The 19,694-nt window shown below is 39.5% G+C and overlaps 1 protein-coding gene and 1 long non-coding RNA gene across 5 annotated transcripts in view; one reads left to right on the top strand and one right to left on the bottom strand.

Annotated features, from left to right (window-relative positions):
- Positions 1-19,694, top strand: part of znf469 (zinc finger protein 469) — a 345,185-nt gene that overhangs the window by 154,648 nt on the left and 170,843 nt on the right. The window lies entirely within an intron of this gene.
- Positions 1,092-17,699, bottom strand: LOC140496162 (uncharacterized). The gene is made up of 4 exons (XR_011964189.1): positions 17,644-17,699; positions 13,158-13,284; positions 12,767-12,907; positions 1,092-1,393 (listed from the first exon to the last, which is right to left on the bottom strand). It is a non-coding gene; the product is annotated as an uncharacterized lncRNA (long non-coding RNA).

Genomic DNA, 19,694 nt, shown 5'->3' with positions numbered 1-19,694 from the left:
TGCTCCGAAAGCTTCCAAATAAACCTGTAGGACTATAATCTGGTGTTGTATGATTTTTAAACTCTGATTGGTAATGGAATTGCTATTGAGAATGCACCAATTAATAGTGATTAACTATTAACTGACAGACTTTGTTTGAATTTTAAAACATGCAGATTGACTCTAATTGGTATAAAGCATTGCCTTGAGAAATGAACCAACAAGGAGCTGTCTTTTTTTCATTGAAACTGGCACAGTAAGTGTGCATGTTCTACTTGTCTGCAGAGCACAGAGCCTTGTATATTAATTTATGTCATAGTTACATTGAGTACCACACAACAAGCCTGATTGGTTGTCAGCGTCACAAATTCACAAATTCAGGATTATCCAGCAAATGTTCTTCATTTGTAGTATTACATCTAATGTTTGTTATCATGTTGCTAGTTTTGGAATTTCTCAATTGATCGATCCAGTTATCTTGTAAAGTGTTTTCATTTCATTATAAGGATACTTGTAAAACAAAATTTGTAGAATGTAGGCTTTGCTTGCAAGGCAATATCTGTTCCTCATCCATAATTACCCTTTCACTGAATGGCTTGACAGGTGGTCAGTTTAAAGTCAGCTGTGGGTCTGGACTCCCTGGATGTATGCCAGGCCAGGTAATGATGTCAGTTATCATTCCTGAAAAACATTAGTTTTTACTACCCGTTCAGTTTTTACAACATTGCTGATAGTTTCATGGTCATCATTACTTTCTAGCTTTATATTTGAGATTTATTAATTTAATTTAAATTACACAATCTGTCATGATCACATTTGAACCTTTGTCTCCAAAGCATTACATGGACCTTTGTGCCAATATCATTACTACACCATCTCCCCCATTTAGAATTATCGGAAGAAGACTTGTAAAATGCTTCCTTTTTAGAAACAAAAATTGACAATGATTACTAGCTTTATAATTTTAAGATCACTATTTAAACACTTGGATATGATAACTAACAGTATTAGCAAATCCATTGACTTTGACGTGAATATAAAGAGGGACTTTTAGCGTTAACACTTCAATTGTAGCACCTGCCTGATGCCATCAGTGGTCATCTTCTCCCTCCTTGTCTGCTGAAGGTACAGAGCATTCCTCATGTTCGTCTTCCATCAGTCCCAGTTCTCTCTGCACTTCAGTGTTATGCAAGCAAAATAGATCACTGTCCTGTTGGGCTCTTTTCTGGTATATTCTTATGGATTCCCCCATTTTCCAGGAAATTGAATGACGTGTGGCCTCTTGTGTCCAGTGAATTTTGTTGCACATTTCCTGCATGTTGGTTCAGGGTTCCTTTCCAGAATCATTCTTCATGTCTTTAAAGGCCACATTTGCAAGAAACTTCCCAATGTGTTTGCTTGGAGGCACGAATCTCTGTGGAGAATGCAACTTGTGTAGAATTAAAGATCATAACCGTTTCTGGAACAGACATTTGTGATACTGTTCTGATAGCCACATACCAGCTAAACATTAATGGAGTGCAATTTTGTTTGATTGAGTAAAAAACTGTTTATTGATCAAAAAAATCTCTGATTGCCACAAATGTAAATTCCCTGAATATATGGAAGTCTATCCATTGCAACACATCCTTGCATTCTGACTGGTCTTGGTAAACATGACATTACCCTGAAGGTGCACTTAAATGTAACAGATGTAAAATTGTGTAACACCAGGTCCATGGAAAGGATCAGAAGCAAAGCAACTCTGAAGGGATACATGTTAGCAGAACATGCCATGAAAGCCTTAACCATGTCAGTCATTTCATCAAGCCAGTCCTTGTCCATTATAACCTGAATTTGGATCATTGTTTCTTGTGAGCTACAATTCTGCATTTAACCTTCTGTCCTGTGGAACAGCAGATGGCTAAGAAAAGGGAACATGTTACCACTGGTTTTTGTGCTCTTCCTGCTGCTTTTGGTGTTCTGGTTCTGTTCCTCATCAGAGATAGAGTGAGTAAATGCTGCTGATAAGGCTGATAGGTGAAAAGTACAGATCAAAGTAAGGAAAGGTCCAAGATAGCACACGTTATCTGCAAAATCTTGCAAACTATCTCTAAAGGAGTGAAAGCACATTCTCAAAACTGGTTCAGTGAGTAAGAGCCACTAAGGTGAAGACGCAGCTGTTTTGATTCAGTATTTAAAGACTTTCCAATCTGTCTATTTCAGAGCCCATCAGTCTCTCTCCTTATCCATCCATCCCCACCACGTTCTTATGTTCTTGCCTGTTGACAATGCTGAGCTTCAGAAAGCTTTTGTGAAACTTGTCCATTGGTAGTTAAAGACAGCAACTCAGGTTAATTTCTCCCTTAGTTCTATTTATATTGCAGACTTGCAGGTTCCATGGGCTTTCCTGTGCCTTAAAACATACTGACTGCAGAAATCAGCAGGTTTCTGTTGAATTTCAGGTGCACTTCCACTTTTTGATGCTTTAACCTCCACACCCCAATACCCATTCCTCCTTGCAGATTAATAAAGCCCCTCCATATAAATATTTGGTCAGTACGAGAATATAAACTCATTTGAAGTCACAACGTGGAAAAGAATCTATAATCGGGGGAAACTTTTCAGTTTTTAATGTGGATTATCCTTATTCTATAAGTCTTTATTCAAAATATCAGAAATTATAGACCCAAACTCGGTGACGATAAAATAGAAATAATGCTTTTAAAAATGCAATTAAATATCAGACATTACTTTCTTTCCAGCTTTGTGTGAACATCTAGTCACAATGTGAAAAGACCCTCTTCCTGACACCCTGCATTCACTCTGAACAAGTAATATTGGAGGATACTCAACTATAGCTTGAGTTAAAAGTATAGCTTTGTGGGCACAGATAATAGTTTGGCTGAAAAGTTTGATAGATGGACACAAAGGATTGTGGACATTTATACAAATTGGAGCTATGTGCATTACTCATTTAAAGCAATACTTGATCCTCTCTTAAGCCACACACTTGGTTTGCATGTCTCCGTGTTTGTGCAAGTATGGAATTAAACACCAGATCCTGACTTAAGGCTGTATTATTGCCAAGTATCTGCTTTTGAAGCTATGAAGCAATTGCATGGAAGCTAATTGTTTTCTCCCCGCGCCCTTCCCTGCCTCCCCAACTGAGTTAGAAACATAGAAAATCAGAGCTGGGGGCGGCCATTCAACCCTTTGAACTTCAATATGATCATGGTTCATCATCCAACTCAGTTCTTTCTGCCCATCTTCTACACTTAACCTTTGATCTCTTTAGTTCTAAGAGCCATATCTGACCATTAGATCAAGCAATTCAGCACAGAAAACACCTCCAAGAGGGAAGCTCCAGTACAAAAAAAGTGTAAGAGGGAATAATTCCAAATATTTTCCATCCTTTGAGTGACAAAATTCCTGTCATCTCAGTCATCTTATGCTGACATGATGTCATGTGGTTTTGGGCCTACCAACCAGGGGAACAGCCAATCTACATCTACCTTATCATGCTGTATAAGAATTTTATAAGTTTCAAAGAGGCCACCCTGCATTCTTCAAAAATTGAGTGAATACAGATATTGACTGTCTCCTCAGATACCTCCTCAGAAATTGTTATCTCAGGAATTAATCTGGGGAACCTCTATTGCAGGCCTTCCATATTAATGCGATAATGAGACCAAAACTGTACACAGTACTCCAGGCAAGGTCTCACTAAGGCTCTGTGCATTAGAGCAAAAGATCACTATGCTGCTCCTCAGATGTCCTTGTACTAAATATCAACCTACCATGTACCTTCCTAAACACTTGATTCAACTGGATGCGAACTTCAAGTGATTCATGAACAATGACACTCAGGTCCCTTTGAATACCCACATATCCCAATTTTTCAACCTTTTAAAACTGTATTTTGCCTTTCTGATTTTTCCAGCAAAATAAATAACTTCAAACTTATTCACATTATATTTCATAGGCCATGTTATAGCCCATTCTCTTCAGTTGCCTAAATTCTTTTGAAGATTTCTTATATCCTTCTCACAACTTATATTCCCATAAAGTTTGCTGTCATGAACCAATTTAGAATTGGACCACACACCCACATCATTCACATAGCTTGGGGATGGGGATGCAGCACTGATCCATGCAATATCCCATTAGTAGCAGATTGCTATCCTGAGAATTATTTATTTCTGCTGTTTGCTTTCAGTGTATTAACCAATTCTTGGTCTGTGCTAGCAAAGTTCTCCAATCCCATGCTTTCTAATTTTACTTCTGTCAAAAGCCTTTTGAAATTAGAGTCATAGAGTCATAGAGATGTACGGCACGAAAACAGACCCTTCAGTCCAACCTGTCCATGCTGACCAGATATACTAAATATATCTAGTCCCATTTGGCAACACTTGGCCTATATCCCTCTAAACCCTTCCTATTCATATACCCATCCAGATGCCTTTTAAATGCTGTAATTGTACCAGCCTCCACCACTTCCTCTGACAGCTCATTCCATACATGTACCACCCTCAGCGTGAAACAGTTGCCCCTTAGGTCTCTTTTATATCTTTCCCCTCTCACCCTGAACCTATGCCTTCTAGTTCTGGACTCCTCCACCCCAGGGAAAAGACCTTGTCTATTTATTCTATCCATGCACCTCATAATTTTATAAACCTCTATAAGGACACGCCTCAACTTCTGATGCTCTAGGGAAAACAGCACCAGCTTATTCAGCCTCTCCCTAAAGCTCAAATCCAAATTGTGCGACACACTAGTTATCCTTTATCAATGCAACAAGTAATATCCTTGAAAAATCACAAGTTTTTCAATTATGATGTCCCTTTCATAAATGCCGGTTGACTCTTCCCAATATCACCATTATTTTCTAAATGTCTAATTAACACATTTGTTACAATAAATTCTAACATTTTCTTGCTAATGATATCAAACTAACAAGTTTGTAGTTCTCCAGTCTCTTTCTTCCTCTCTTTTTAAGTAATGGGTGACTTTTGCTAGTCTTCAGGAAAATAAATAGAATCTATAGATTTTTGTAAAATAACCACAAATGCACTCACCATCTCTATAGACACTCTTTCAATACTTTGAAATGAAGCTCATCTGGTCTAATGAGTTTGTCAATCTTCAATTCGTTTGACTTTTTAAGTACTCCCTTTTTTTATTGATACTAATTTATTTTAGTTCCTCAGTTTCTTAAACGTAGCCAAATATTTCTAGTGATTTTCTGTATCTTCTTCCGTGAAGACAGATGCAAAGCAACTATTTAGTTTCTCCACCATTTTCCTGGTCTCCACTGTAAATTCTCTTGTATTTAAAATTCTCCCCATGTCTGTGTCGGTTTCCTCCGGGTGCTCCAGTTTCCTCCCACTGTCCAGAGATGTGCAGGTTAGGTAAATTGGCTATGCTCAATTGCCCCTCGTGTATGAGGATGTGTCAGTTAGGTGAATTAATCAGGAGATATGTAGAGTAAGGGAATGGGTGGGTTACTCTGTGGAGGGTCGGTGTGGACTTATTGGGCCAAATGACCTGTTTCCATACTGTAGGAATTCTATGGTTCTGTGATTGCTGTCTGCATCAAATCTTTGTGTCGTTTTCCAATCCACCAAAGCCAACTTGCCCCTCATACACTCAAAATTCCCTTTGTTCAGATTTAAGATGCTAATTTTGGAATGAATTACATCACAGACAAACTTAATGCAAAATTCTATCATATTATGGTTGTTACTTTCAAAATCTTCTATATAGCAAGGTATTAATTAGCCTCTTCTCATTACACAATACTGCATCCAAAATGGCCTTGTTGGCTCTTCGGTATACTGGTTCATAAACCCCTCTTATACATATTCTAGCAATCCATCATGTACAACATGAGTGCTGATTTTGGTAACCTAGTCTGTATAAATTCAAGTTGCCCATTATTACTATATTACACACATTGCATGGATCTCTAATTTCTTGACTTCTCTGACATTGCCACTTTAGTTTGGTGACCTATAAATGCCTCCCACCAATATTTTCTGCCTTTTACTGTTTCTTAGTTCACCCAAACTGATCATCTATTTCCTTCAGTCTAAGATTCTTCTTTACTAATGTCATCATCATTGGTGGTCCATTGCAGATGAGGATGACTCTCTTCCACTCTTGGGGTGAGACTATAGGGGGCGAAAGACCGGTGCAGCTACCGCACGCTCTGTTATATTTGGGGAAGGTGGTGGTCATGGGAGGCGGTGGGTGGGCCATTGGTGTGATAGCACACTCTTTCGCTGTTTTCGCCTGGCTTCCACTTTCTCCCCCAAAGCACATCTTGAGATGCTCGATGCTTAATGGACAGATTGCAACATGAACCAATTAGCAAATGAGACCCTAGGTGACTTCTGTGCTACCAGTCTGATGGCCATTTCTGTCTCTATGCTCCTATCCTGTGCTGAGCATGCTATCTACATAATTCTCAACTTCACCGATGTACCGCAATGATTCCAGTTTCTGCTGAAGCTCCAAAACCTAGGGTTCATTTTTCTACAGCTGGTGGCACCTCTTCCCATTTGCTTATCTTGGTCACCAGTAATGTCCACCAATACCCATATATGACAGGACTTGTTTTGCACATGTCTGTATTGCCATATCATCCTTTAACTTTGCTCTACTAATGTTTATTTTACTATGGTTTACTGATATTACTTTATTTTACTCCGAAAGCTAGTGCTTCCAGATAACCCTGTTAGACTATAACCTGGTGTTGTGTGATTTTTAACTTTGTCCACCCCAGTCCAACACTGGCACCTCCACATCATTTATTTTACTTGGCCATAATTTAATAAATCGTATCACTGTTAATAAACTTTACTAATATTTAGAAATATGACTAACATTTAATGGTTTTGCTAGTTACAAAGAACATTATTTAAAGTACGTTTTTCCAACATGAACCTAACTTGCTGCTCACTCTATCTACCTCTCACTCAGGCATAGTCTTGTGTCAGTGTGATATGTTATACACTGACTTTAGAAAAGAATCATAGAATAGCTGCAAAAATAATTCCTAGTGTAAAGAATTGCAGTTACTTAGATATTCTTGAAGAATGGAGTCTATTTACTTTACAACAACATCACATTTATACTGTGCCTTTATGCTTTTAAACAGCCAAGGCACTTAGAGTCATAGCATCGTAGAGATGTACAGCATGGAAACAGACCCTTCGGTCCAACTCATCCATGCTGACCATATATCCCAACCCAATCTAGTCTCACCTACCAGCACCCAGCCCATATCCCTCCAAAGTCTTCCTATTCATATATCCATCCAGATGCCTTTTACATGTTGCAGTTGTACTAACCTCCACCACTTCCTCTGGCAGATCATTCCATACATGCACCACCTCTGCAACAAAAATTGCCCCTTAGGTCTCTTTTATATCTTTGCCCTCTCGCCCTAAACCTATGCCCTCTAGTTCTGGATGACCTACCCCAGGGAAGAAACTTTGTCTATTTATGCTATCCATGCCCCTCATGATTTTATAAACTTCTATAAGGTCACTTCTCAGCCTCCGATGCTCCAAGGAAAACAGCCTAGCCTATTCAAACTTTCCCTCTTCTCCAAATTCTCCAACCCTGGCAATACCCTTGTAAATCTTTTCTGAACCCTTTCAAGTTTCACAACATCCTTCCAATAGGAAGGAGACCAGAATTGCATGCAATATTCCAAAAGTGGCCTAACCAATGTCCTGTACAGCTGCAAAATGACCTCCCAACTCCTGTACTCAATGCTCTAATGAATAAAGGAAAGCATACCAAACGCCACCTTAACTATCCTATCTATCTGTGACTCTACTTTCAAGGAGGTATGAACCTGCACTCCAAGATCTCTTTGTTCAGCAACACTCCCCAGGACCATACCATTAAGTGTATAAGTCCTGCTAAAATTTGTTTTCCCAAAGTGCAGCACCTTGCATTTATCTAAATTAGACTCCATCTTCCACTCCTCAGCCCATTGGCCCATCTGATTAAGATCCCTTTGTAATCTGAGGTAATGCTGTCCATTGCACCTCCAATTTTGGTGTCATCTGCAAACTTACTAACTTATACCTCTCATGCTCACATCCAAATCATTTGTATAATTGATGAAAAGCCACCGGTCCTTGTGGCACTCCACAGGCCTCCAGTCTGAAAAGCAACCCTCCACCACCACCCTCTGTCTTCTACCAGTTCTGTATCTAAATGGCTAGTTCTCTCTTTATTCCATGAGCTCTAACCTTACCAACCAGTCTCCCATGGGGAAACTTGTCGAACGCCTTACTGAAGTCCATATAGATCACCTACCACTCAGCCCTTATCAGTCCTCTTGAAGCATTATAATTTTCAAGAGCCAAACTGCAGAAAGAGATGATAAATTTGCTCAACGATTTAGTTTTTAACAATCCTTAAAGGATGCAGAAAGGTGGAGGGGTTCAGTGTAGAAATTCCAGATCTCAAAGCCAAGGCAGCTGTGTGTTTAAAATTGGAATCTTAAAGGTTTTTAGGCCTCAAGAAGGTTATAGTGACAAGAAAGGGATGAAGCTACGGCAAAACATGGTATTGGTTTGGATCAGCATATGCTTATTGTTGTGTATCATATGGTGCAGAAAGCATTGTAATGGTCAAGTCTGAACACAACAAAGTTGTAGACAAAATTTTAACAGCAGATTACTGAAAACAAATTCAGATTGTGGCAATATTCTGGAATATGTGCCTAACTGATCCTCAAATTATGCTATTCTACATTAGTACCAGTAAATAATTTCTGCAAGGAGTAATTAAAATTTTGTGGTTTTGGTGCAATTAAATCAGCATCACTTTACTTGTTAAAGATCTTCAAACAGCTTGGACTTTTGCTTTAAGAGTGATAATAAGCTGTCACAAGTAGCACTTTTCAAAAAAGCTGGGGAAATTAATGTAAGGATGTTTAAAATACATTATATACTCATCAATTAGAATTGTGAAATATCCTAAATTAATTCTTAAAGATTCCTTTGTAGTTGCTGCATGCTGTGTCTTTAGAGTATAAGTAGATCTGCTAATTGTTCATTGGTTTGATTTCACTTACCGAAAATAAAGACCTTGTAAATCTCTTAACATGCCTCATGGGTTTCTGGGGTAATTTTCATATCATTTAATTCTGTACCAGGCAGATTTCAGTTAGTTGGTGTTTTACTTGTACTGACAGTGAAATTGCAGTTGGAATGGAAACTCACGACTTGGGGCAGAGTTCAGTGCAGTGATATGTGTTTCTAATATGCTATCAGCCAGGTATGGAACTGTCATAAAACAAAGATGACAGTCTGCCAGTCAGTGGTTCTTCCATCATTCTCAATAGCTGTGACACATGGATAGGCTATTAATGTTACTTAAAGTGAGTAGTTACTTTCCACTCATGCTGCTTAAGATCTATCTACAACATCAATAGGCAGAAGCTGATGGTATAGTGATCATATTACTGGATTAATAATCCAGAGACCTGCCTAGTGTTTTGGGGGTGAACATTCCACAGTGATAGCTGGTGGAATTATTATTATCAAATAATAAACTAAAAATATGAAAAAGCGGCTAGTCTCAGAAATGCTGACATGAAGCTATGAACAATTATTGTCTTAAAAAGAAAATCTGCTTCACTAATGTTCTTCAGGGAAAGAAATCTGTGTCCTTCCCAGGTCTGGCCAACATGTGACTCCAGGCCACAACAATATAGAACATAGAACATAGAACAATACAGCACAGAACAGGCCCTTCGGCCCACGATTTGGTGCCGAACATTTGTCCTAGCTTAAGCACCTATCCATGTCCCTATCCAATTGCCGCTTAAAGGTCACCAATGATTCTAACTCTGCCACTCCCACAGGCAGCACATTCCATGCCCCACCACTCTCTGGGTAAAGAACCTACCCCTGACATCCTCCCTATACCTTCCACCCTTCACCTTAAATTTATGTCCCCTTGTAACACTCTGTTGTACCCGGGGAAAAAGTCTCTGACTGTCTACTCTATCTATTCCCCTGATCATCTTATAAACCTCTATCAAGTCACCCCTCATCCTTCGCCGTTCCAACGAGAAAAGACCTAGCACTCTCAACCTATCCTCGTACGACCTATTCTCCATTTCAGGCAACATCCTGGTCAATCTCCTCTGCACCCTCTCCAAAGCTTCCACATCTTTCCTAAAATGAGGCGACCAGAACTGCACACAGTACTCCAAATGTGGCCTTACCAAGGTCCTATACAGCTGCAACATCACCTCACGACTCTTGAATTCAATCCCTCTGCTAATGAACGCTAATACACCATAGGCCTTCTTACAAACTCTATCCACCTGAGTGGCAACTTTCAAAGATCTATGAACATAGACCCCAAGATCCCTCTGCTCCTCCACCTTACTAAGAACCCTACCATTAACCCTGTATTCTGCATTCTTATTTGTCCTTCCAAAATGGACAACCTCACACTTGACAGGGTTGAACTCCATCTGCCACTCCTCAGCCCAGCTCTGCATCATATCTAAGTCCCTTTGCAGCCGACAACAGCCCTCCTCACTATCCACAACTCCAACAATCTTCGTATCGTCTGCAAATTTACTGACCCACCCTTCGACTCCCTCTTCCAAGTCATTAATAAAAATTACAAACAGCAGAGGACCCAGAACTGATCCCTGCAGAATTCCACTTGTAACTGGGCTCCAGGCTGAATATTTACCATCTACCACCACTCTCTGACTTTGACCAGTTAGTCAGTTCTCTATCCAACTGGCCAAGCTCCTTACAAGACATTCAACCTCCCTTGTCAACCAAGGTTCCCTCACACAACCATCTCTTTCCTGCCTGACAGGTACGTACATATCAAGGACACGTCGTATCTGTTCCTTGAAAAAATTCCACATTTCAATGACATCCTTCCCTGACAACCTGCGCTCCCAATTTATGCTCCTCAGATCCTGTCTTGCAGCATCGTATTTACCCTTCCCCCAATTGTAAAACCTGCCCTGTTACATGCACCTATCTCTCTCCATAACCAAGGTGAAAGTCACAGAATTGTGGTCACCATCACCAAAATGCTCACCCACTAACAAGCCCATCACTTGTCCCGTTTTGTTACCAAGTACCAAATCCAAAATGGCCTCCCCTCTGGTCGGACAATCTACACACTGAGTTAGAAAAGCTTCCTGGACACACTGTACAAACACCGCCCTATCCATTCTACTTGATCTAAAGAGCTGCCAGTCAATATTTGGGAAGTTGAAATCGCCCATGACTACTACCCTGTGGCTTCTACAGCTTTCCAAAATCTGTTTCCCAATCTGTTTCTCCACATCTCTGCTGCTATTGGGGGGCCTATAGTAAACACCCAATGAGGTGACTGCTCCTTTCCTATTTCTGACTTCAGCCCATACTACCTCCATAGGCAGATCCCCCTCGAACTGCCTTTCTGCAACCGTTATATCATTCTAATTAGCAATGCCACCCCCCTCCTTTTTTACCACCCCCCCCAATCTTACTGAAACATCTGTAACCAGGAACCTCCAACAACCATTCCTGTCCCTCTTCTATCCACGTTTCCATGATGGCCACAACATCGTAGTCCCAAGTAACGATCCACGCCTTAAGTTCACCCACCTTATTTCTGATACTCCTTACGTTGAAGTATACACACTTGAGCCCATCTCTGTGTCCGCAAGTATTCCCTGTCAGTTCCACCTTCTCCACAGCCTCCCTACATTCTTAGACATCCTGAAAAACAGCTAACCTACTTGCTGGACTACAAGTCCGGATCCAATCCCTCTGCCAAATTAGTTTAAACCCCCCCCTCCGAAGAGTGCTAGCAAACCTACCTCCCAGGATATTGGTGCCCTTCTGGTTCAGGTGCAACCCGTCCTGCTTGTACAGGTCCCACCTTCCCCAGAATGCAGTCCAATTGTCCAAATACTGAAGCCCTCCTTCCTACATCATCCTTGCAGCCATGTGTTCAACTGCACTCTCTCCCTATTCCTTGCCTCACTGTCACGTGGCACCGGCAACAACCCAGAGATGACGACTCTGTCCATCCTAGCTTTTAGCTTCCAGCCTAACTCCCTGAGCTCCTGAATGATCTCCCCACCCCTCTTCCTACCTATGTCGTTGGTGCCAATGTGCACCACGACTTCTGGCTGCACACCCTCCCCCTTAAGGATTCTGAAGACACGGTCTGAGATGACTCGGACCCTAGCACCCGGGAGGCAACAAACCATCCGAGAGTCTCGCCTATGTCCACAGAATCGCCTGTCTGTCCCTCTAACTATCGAGTCTCCTATAACTAGTGCTCTCCACCTCTCCCCCTTTCCCTTCTGGGCCTCAGAGCTGGACCTCATGCCAGAGACCTGGTCACTGCAGCTTACCCCTGCTAGGCCATCCCCCCCAAAAATTTTCCAAAGCGGTATACTTATTGTTGAGGGGAATGACCACAGGGGATCCCTGCACTGCCTGCGTCCTCCCTTTCCCACCTCTAACTGTTACCCAGCTACCTCTGTTCTCTGGTGTAACTATGTCCCTGTAGCTTCTATCAATCACCCTCTCAGCCTCTCGAATAATCCTCAGTTCATCCAACTCCAGCTCCAGTTCCCTAACACGGTCTGTGAGGAGATGGAGCTGGCTGCACTTCCTGCAGGTGAAGTCGGCAGGAGCATTGGTGGTCACCCTTACCTCAAACATCCTGCAGGAGGAACATTCCACTGCTTGCGCTGCCATAACTCTACACTTAGTCTCCAAAAGAAAAACAATAAGTAGCTTACCTGTTCAGCCAACTGAGTCCTTTTAGGTTAGAGGAGGAGGGAGGGTGGGAGACACTACACGTGTAGTATCTCGGGTTCCTTCTCCACTCAAACTTCTTACCTTCCCAGAAGCCTCTGTTGACAACTTCCGGGTTCCCGCTCCTAGTTGAAAAAAAAACAGACTGTGAAAACAAAACCGTTCATTTAAACTGGTCTCCACTTACCTTCCGGCTGCCCTCTCTGTGCGCCCGCTGTAGCACTGAGGTCAAAACCTCAGAGGTACGCCCTTTTAAATCAAACTTCTTACCTTCCCAGAAGCTTTTTTTGACGACTTCCGGGTTCCTGCTCCTAGTTGAAAAAGAAGCACAGACTGCGAAAAGAAAAACGTTAATTTAAACTGGTCTCCGCTTACCTTGGGAAGAATAACAGGATGGCAGAGTACTTGGTCAATGGAAAGAATCTTGGTAGTGTGGATGTGCAGAGTGATCATGGAGTCCATGTGCATAGATCCCTGAAAGTTGCCACCCAGGTGGATAGTGCTGTTAAGAAGGCATATGGTGTGTTAGGTTTCACTGCAGTCATTGTTTTTACCTTCATTGGCAGAGGGATTGAGTTCCGGAACCGTAATATTATTCTGCAACTATACAAAATTCTGGTGCGGCCACACTTGGAATATTGTATACAGTTCTGGTCGCCCCATTACAAAAAGGATGTGGAAGCATTGGAAAAGGTGTAGAGGAGATTTACCAGGATGTTGCCTGGTCTGGAGGGAAGGTCTTATGAGGAAAGGCTGAGAGACTTGGGTCTTTTCTCATTGGAAAGAAGAAGGCTAAGGGGGGATTTGATAGAGACATACAAGATGATCGGAGGATTAGATATGGTAGACAGAGAAAGACGTTTTCCTAGGATGATGACGTCAGCTTGTACGTGAGGGCATAACTACAAATTGAGGGGTGATGGATTTAAGACTGATGTCAGAGGCAAGTTCTTTACACAGAGAGTGGTAAGGGCATGGAATACCCTACCTGCTAAGGTAGTCAACTCAGCCACATTAGGGAGATTTAAACAATCCTTAGGTAAGCTCATGGATGATTTTGGGATAGTATAGGGGGACGAGCTGAGAAAAGTCCACAGGTCAGCGCAACATCGAAGGCCGAAGGGCCTGTTCTGCGCTGTAATGTTCTATAATTACATTGAAACTACATTCACTAAAGAACAATGGTTGAGTGATGCAAAAGTTGCAGCAGACTGTGGCATAAAATAATTAATGACTAACACTGGAAATAGTCCAGAAGGTCCTTGATTTTTCTGTTACAAATACAGCTAGAAATCATAATGCAAGCTACCATATACCTTGTAGGTGATATATAACACTGATATCAGATCTACATAGAGAAAATGGCTTCTGATAATCTATTAATAGTTTTCCACAATTATAGATTGCAGTGCTAATTTCATTCTGTAAATTTATACCACAAGGCAAAACAATCCATCAATTACAGATTTACAGTATTACAACAATTATGTCCAAACATAGGAAAAGGTCTTTTAAAATTTTTTCTCATCCCTGCATGACTACAATTCTATACCATTGCCTTCATCCTCCTCCCTGCAAATCTTTTGCTCTGTGCAAGCAAGTAATCTCCTGTGAGAGATGGGAAACCTTGCAGCCAATCTGGTTGAACGAAGCATTTTTCAGCTTCAGTCCTTTAGAACTACTTTGGTATTCGACAAATGCAACTGATGTTGCACACATATTCAATAGTTGATAGTTCAATCAAAGATGTGGCCTCTCAAATATCAGATGAATTGGTTATGATCTTTGTGTGACAGTATTATGATTGAAAAAATTAATTCTAATGCTGTGCTCAATAGTTTATTTTCCTCCTCTGCTACATTGGGATTTTCAGTTTATTAGATTTCACTGAGATGCAGACAAAACGTAGTTACTTCAAAGTGTGGTTCAGCAGCATTGCCTCCTAAATTTTTTGTGACCTTTGATCCTTGATGATAATCATACTTGAAGCTGACATCTGCCTTATGTAGACATATCATGCGTTAGTTCAGTCCCAGTTCTACGATCATCTGGATATCCTATTTGTAGCAAATGCGATGGCATTTCCAGGCTTTACTTGATTTTTAAAAAATTTGCAGTTGAGGTCGATAAAACATGAAGGCAGTTTACCTCTGCAAATCTTGCTATTGGCTTCTTGCCAGGTTGAAACCTTCAAAAAGGTTTTTCTATTTGCAAGATATGACTCATACTGTTTTTTAAAATTTAATATACTGAAGTCTAATGCTAACTTTGAAAAAGTATTTCATGGAATTTAAGAAAAATGAATGGTGTTCTGTCCTCCGATTAAATTTTCCATTTTGATTTCCAGTTTTTCACACATAGCTAACACACAGAGCTGTCTGTTTTTGCTTCCATACCCTGAGGAAGTACTGTGGTAACATGATATATGGAGCAGCACAGTGATTCTTTTCAAGAAGCTGGCAAGCAATGGTTAATGTTATGAATGTAAAATTCATCTCTTCATTTTATGCTGCCAGCACTTATGGCAATGTGACAAAAAATGACAGGTATGGAAGTGACTTGAAATGCTGAAAATTAAAGAAACAGTGTCCTTTTTGTTGCTTATCACAGTCTTCCATTACATTCTGAAAATCAAGCTTTGTGCATTACTTGTTAGCCAACTCCATTTGTCTTTATTTAAATATTCTGTGCATTGAAATATAACATTACTATAGTACGTCATGGCCAATGACTGACGGGACTAACTGCCCAAATTTCCAAGTGTATCATATAAATAGTTTCTATTGCCTATAGCTGCATTCAAACCATTTTCTGTATGACTAATGCAAGTATTGTCTGGATTTCTATCAAAACACAACAACCAACAATTGTAGTAGCATTTTAAAAGGAAATGCTGTGTCTGCGCATTGAGTAATAGCATTTCATTTTTGGAAATTTGGCCTCCCAGTTTCACTTCACAACATCAAAACTATGTAAACTATATCTAAGCTTTAATGTAGATCAGTGCAATAAACTGAAATAAACTGTTAAAAGAATGGATTAAAATAATTATCGAATTTCAAACTCATAACAACATACCATTACCTGGTTAAAAAATGGAATAGAATTCAATATTAACTTAGTAAGACCAAAAAATAAGACTGGCCAGAGAATCAAATACTATGGATCAGTAGTCTGTAATGTGTGAAGATGTCAAGGAAACCATACCATGCTTAAAATTAAAACTGAGGAACATTTATAAGGAAATTAGAAGATTGAAACAGTAATAAATATACAATAATCCAAGTGTTAAAATATTTGACATTGGACAGAATTCAAGCAGCTTGACAGAGCTTCTTTGAATTCCTCCTCCAGGAGTTTAAAGTCAGAAACTCTGCAAAATTCAAAGAATTATGAAACAGTTCTTTGAATTACTATGTCTATTAACCAATCAACTTGGTAAAATATTGTTTGCAACAAATATTGCTTTACTATTTCTTTTAAAACTTGAATCTAGTAAGATAACTGATGGAAATATTTACTTGTTTTTGGATTTTAAATACCTTATTTATATAATGTACTTATGTGGGTGTTGGCCTCAATTTGATACTGGGGGTTTCCCTTGATTATTATTTATTATGTTAAATAAATTCAAGAATAGTCACTTTACAGATGAGATATTGCTATAAATCATATGATATAGATAAAATCTGATCATAGTCCCAGATGTCTTATGTAAATGATTTAGCCATTTGTACCACGTTCACGATTAGTATAATCAATAACACAATAAATTTTCCTTCGAGCCATTCAATAACTATAGTTAATATTTTAGGCAGTCTTAATCTCATCTGTCACTTCCTTTCAGTTTAGTTTTTGCAGGGCTTTAAATAGTGAAGAAGGTTCCCTCCCCCAACAGTATGCAGCTTCATTTCAAACAAAGTAAGCCTTTATTTCAAAGTTTAGTTTTTGGAATAAAAAGTCAGGAACATTTAGTTAAAACAAACATCAGCCTCTGATCCAGAAAAGGAGAGTCTTCTCATACCTTTTCATTTCGACTTGGTTGCTAGAGTAAGTTAAATTGAATATCTGACTTTTTGTTCTATCATGTAATGATCCTCATGCTACTTTTATTAAAATAAAATGAAATAGTGTCAACCTTCAATTATAATAATTTATCATCTACTTAGGTTCCATAAAAGAATGTTATATCAAAATTATAAAAGTCTTTATACATAGCAACAAAATTTTCCTTGTGTGGTGGGAAACTGAATGATAATCAGTTTCAACGAATTGAAAAAACATTCAAGGCAGAATTTGAAATGCCTTGTCATAAACTGTCAAGTAAAAATAATGAAACAGTCAACAGCCACAATTTATCTGATTTTCCTGCAATGATACAAGTCAAGGGTGTTGGGAGAAATTTGAAGGGGAAGAAAGAAATGATCGGGTCAAAAATTAATCTGAAACTTTAAGTTGAAGGTAACTTCCTGTTTGTGCCTATATTCTCAGAAGAGGCATTGAAGGGAATATAAATATGTATATTTAAAAAAAAGTTCAAGCATTCTAGTCGAATGCAAATATGTTTTAGTGGAAAATCCAAAGGTAGTAATGATACAAGTCTGGATAAAGGTTGCTTGTCTATTCTTTTAGTTTTTGGTGTGATGGAGAATTAAAACGTACTTTCACAATAATGGGGAATAATGCCTCTTTATATGCTATTGAAATTTCAAAGTACTTTTAAAATGTGAAATATACAATTGTAAAAAGAATTATAATGCTCTTACTTTGTAATTTCAAATTACAGTTTAGACAAGTAACATGGCTATCAATATTAATATATTAAGACTGATTTTATAAACATAGCCTGCTAGTACAATACCTCATATACTAGGAACACATATCAGAAAGTTGGCTCCATGTGGTATCAGCACTCTGTTACAACTGAGCTGACCAATGCCTGGTGTAGATGGAGGAAGTCCTAAGATAATGTATGACATGGATATATGAGCCACAGTTCACAGACAAGTATCATCTGCTCAAAGAGGAACTTGTTGGCACCAAAGTATATGAAGGAAAGCAGCTGTTGAGAAGATTATGCCTTGAGCAGTGCAATTTCTCGGTATTGGATTGAGCCATCTTATGGTTATAAACTTAAGCCCTGCAGGAGAGCTTAAATACATTGCCTTCTGCAGAATGCTAATAAATAGACCAAACTGACATTTGCTAGTGTTATGTTAACACATTGCTTTCTGTGGATAAATATTATTGGCACATATGAAAAATTAACTATACATGTGAAGATTATTGTGATTTCTCCAGAATCTTTTACGATTGCTTCAAGATAGTTTAGTGCCACTATGGAAGCCTCACTCAAAGGTATACTTCAGTGTACAAGACAGAATTATGGCTACATCAATGGGACCTTGATTCTTATTCTTGTTGAGTTAGGTTGTAGGCTGCGAGTGTGGGACGATTATTCAGTGCTTAAAGGCAAGGTTAAACAATTGTTTGATACTCTTTACACAGATGCAGAGCAGAATTGGGATCTCAGTTTGGAGTTATATGTTCTGCATCACTGAGAAATATCAACTACTTTGCAATTACACAAAAATTCCAGTATATCTCTTTGTAGGGACCTACATGTCAAAGTTCAATGCATCCACCAATATTGACAGATGCTGAAAAGACTAGACATGAAGAAAAATAAATATTTGCATTTATACAGCAGTTTTCATGTTCACTTCAATGTCTCATTAACCACTAAATATGTTTTACAGATAATGAGGCACTTCTGAAGTGAAGTGATTGTTGTAATATAGAAAACATGGCATCTAATTTCCATGCAGCTGATTCTCACAAATAGCAATGTGATAAATATTAGCAAGGATACCAGAGATGTTACCCCTGCACATCTTTCATATTGTGAATTATTTTACAACTAATTGTACAGGCAGATGAAGCCTTAGTTTAACACTTTCTCCAGAAGATGGTACATCTAACAGTATGGTACTCCATCTTGGAGTGGCAATATTCATTTTTTACTTAAAACAGGGGGAGGGAACCTATAACCTTATAAATTGGAGCAAGAGTGCTACCAATCAAACTAAAGCTAACAAATGTGTAAAGAGCTTTTACTGTGATAAATGATACAAGGTCAAATTTCAAAAATGGTCTTTGGTCAAAAGCTGCTGAATGATTAGATTACTTACAGTGTGGAAACAGGCCCTTCGGCCCAACAAGTCCACACCGACCCACCGAAGCGCACCCACCCATACCCATTCCCCTACATTTACCCCTACATCTAACATTCCGGGCAATTTAATATGGCCAATCCACCTGACCTGCACATCTTTGGACTGTGGGAGGAAACCGGAGCACTCGGAGGAAACCCACGCAGACACGGGGAGAATGTGCAAACTCCACACAGTCAGTCACCTGAGGTGGGAATTGAACCCAGGTCTCTGGCGCTGTGAGGCAGCAGTGCTAACCACTGTGCCACCGTGCCGCCCATGTTAACATAGAAATAATCCTCTTCCTTTATGTAATTCTGATTATTTGAAGATGTTTGTCACAGAAATCATGAATCATTTAGAGAATCAAGATTGTAGAATGACATTGGAAAGTGTAAAATTAGGTAAGTCCCCTGGGCCAGATGGGATTTATCCTAGGATTCTCTGGGAAGCCAGGGAGGAGATTGCAGAGCCTTTGGCTTTGATCTTTATGTTGTATTTGTCTGCAGGAATAGTGCCAGAAGACTGGAGGATCGCAAAGATTCTTCCCTTATTCAAGAAGGAGAGTAGAGACAACCCTGTTAATTATAGAAAGTGAGTCTTACTTCGGTTGTGGGTAAAGTGTTGGAAAAGGTAAGAAGAGATAGGATTTATAATCATCCAAAAAGGGATAAGTTGACTTGGGATAGTTAACACACTT

The sequence above is a fragment of the Chiloscyllium punctatum genome, chromosome 26 (genome assembly GCF_047496795.1).
Source record: "Chiloscyllium punctatum isolate Juve2018m chromosome 26, sChiPun1.3, whole genome shotgun sequence".
Classification (NCBI taxonomy): domain Eukaryota; kingdom Metazoa; phylum Chordata; class Chondrichthyes; order Orectolobiformes; family Hemiscylliidae; genus Chiloscyllium; species Chiloscyllium punctatum.
This window is presented reverse-complemented; position numbering and strand designations above follow the sequence as displayed.